General features: G+C 47.4%; 1 protein-coding gene across 1 annotated transcript in view; it reads left to right on the forward strand.

Moving 5' to 3' along the window:
• The window catches only part of LOC125953599 (matrix metalloproteinase-2), a 183,383-nt gene that overhangs the window by 69,192 nt on the left and 111,691 nt on the right, over positions 1-2,500 (forward strand). The window lies entirely within an intron of this gene.

Genomic DNA, 2,500 nt, shown 5'->3' on the forward strand with positions numbered 1-2,500 from the left:
TGTTGACGGGCGTTAGGTTAATTCAGTGATTGTTATGCAAACGAAGTGGCTATACTTTTCATGCCGTTTTGTATAAAGTTTTCTCCTTCACCTGCCAGCCTTACAGTGGTACCGCAACGGAATTCTGGCCCCGTACCGCTGTCGTGGTTTGGCAGGAACTGACTGAAAAATGTCGCGAAATGGCTGGTTGGCTCATCCGCGACATCTTCGTCGCTCTGTTGTGTAAGATGTTGAGCAGGTGTGCTTCGGAAGAAGGAAAGCCCCGTTAAAATGGAAAGGGGGACAGCTGCCAGTTGCGTTGTGTTGTGGGTGTTTCGGGAGGCATCGAGTGGGCGGAGAAGTTTTCGCTAAATCTCCGAATGGGGATCGGATTATGGTATGATGAATCTGCGGCTCGTTTCTGTGGCCACAAGCACGGGGTGTCGCGACGCGGTTAAAAGTGAAATAATTATATCCAGGCTGGCTAAAGAGATGCGAGATTGTTGGGTGATTAGAAGTTTTGGGGAAAAAAGCCAAGAAAAGGAAAGTGGAACCTGATGTTTGATCACCGCCTTTCCACCACAACACCTTTCCGATCGGCCGCAGCTTGGCTGTACGGGGGAAATTTTAATTAAAAACTTTTCAAACTTGTTGTTTACGGAAACAACTCAATCTTTTAAACAAATGAGGCGACCACTTTCTGCCGCACGCACAAAAACACACAAACGCACACATGCATCGATGATGCGAGGTATTGAACACGTACTGTAAAACTTTACTGAAAGTATAATCACAAATCCCGAATCGGGATCGCGAGCAATAATTTTGATTCACTCAGCTGCGTGGGTCGAATTTCCATTTTTTCATTAATTTTCCAGCAACGGAAAGGAAAGATCGTCCATTTCTCGTTGCGTTTGGCTTCGATCCAGTAAATGAGCCCACAGATTTGCGGGTCCAAGGGTGGAGGGGGATCACTGTATTCAATTGAGCTCACCCATTTCCCTGTCGCACTGGTCAAACACAGTCAGTGGTTATGGGAATGTTGGTGGGGTAATGTTATGCTTGCAGCAGGTGAAGTAGACCCCAACATTTACATTTAAACCATACATAAATGATTTTCAACGGTCAACATGAGGTAAAATAAATACAAACGATGCTTGCACTTGCCATTACCCTTTCCCCAATTGCCCCATCCGCTGCCCACGTAAACAGCAGGCACGCTGATGTGGGGGGCGCTGGACCATGGCGATGAATCACAAACGAAAGAAAACATATTAATTAAACGATTTACATGTTAATGGTAGCAACTTTGGTCGCGGTCGCTACCGGAGTGTGTTTGTGTGTGTGTTTGTGTATGAACTTTATGTTGCGTTTGCCGCCTGGCCTTGCCCTGGCACTGACTGGCTGGCTGGCTGTTCCCTTTGTTTATGTTTGCTGTTCGTGATGTCCTTTTTCGCTGCCATATTTTTGTTGTTGTTGTTGCGCGACCATTTAATTGTGGATTTCATTATGTTATGCTTTTTTTTAAACCACACTACGGGTCACAAGATGAGGTGGGAAGATTCGTTCACAAATTGAATGGATGAAGTTCGTGCATCCATTGTCGGGCAGGATCAGCTGACTGAAGCTGAAGGAACGCGAGGAAGGATGGTTTCCGGAAGGATTTTGGTGATAACTGCCACAACACCCACAAAACAAGCGACAGAGCATGTGGTGCACGAGAACCACGACTACACACCACCTTGGTACCGCACTACCGACCGACCTTCAGCATGATGGCGGATGTGGTGGCGGATGTGGGCATTACAATTATCCCCAGGTCATTTTGCACAAAATTCCCATATTCATAAAGGAGCTCCGAGCTCCCGGCACCGCCCGGTGCCCTGCTGTAATGTAACGCTCGGTGACGATGGGTCACGTCCGCCGGCCGATGGCCAGATGGCACCAGGTAACCAGGCCAGCTACCAGCCCAAGTGGAAATGATACTCGGCCAGAGATTGTTATTGTTTCGGTGGCAGTGGCAGCGAAAAGGTGTGCAACGTTGGATGCTGCGCTGAGTGGGCTTATCAGGCCGTACAGATGGAATCCATTGTTAATGATAATCAGCTAGTTCATGGTAGTGTGAATGCATAATGCCCTAACGATGCCAGTGGGATATTGAAACACATCATTATCAGGCTGCACACGGAAGGCTGCATGTGGTCCGGTGCTCATCGTTCGAACTACCCTGGTTCATGGCAACATAAACGTTTTACGCGGTGCCACCCCCAATTCCCGCCTCCCGTCCAACGCAACGCAGCTTGCTGCACGTGATCATCTCTCGTAAATCGATCTGGTGTATGATTAACATTCCATAATCGGCTTATTACAATCCCAATCCGTCAGTGATCAAACGCTGCAAAAATGGAGCTATTTTGTGAGTCCTAATTTTTTTTTCGATTTATTTATTTTCAATTTGCCACCCTGCTGGGATGATGAGCCGGGTGTGTGCCTGGATGGACAAAACAAACAAACAGCAAAA

This window comes from Anopheles darlingi, chromosome 3 (assembly GCF_943734745.1).
Source record: "Anopheles darlingi chromosome 3, idAnoDarlMG_H_01, whole genome shotgun sequence".
Lineage (NCBI taxonomy): Eukaryota > Metazoa > Arthropoda > Insecta > Diptera > Culicidae > Anopheles > Anopheles darlingi.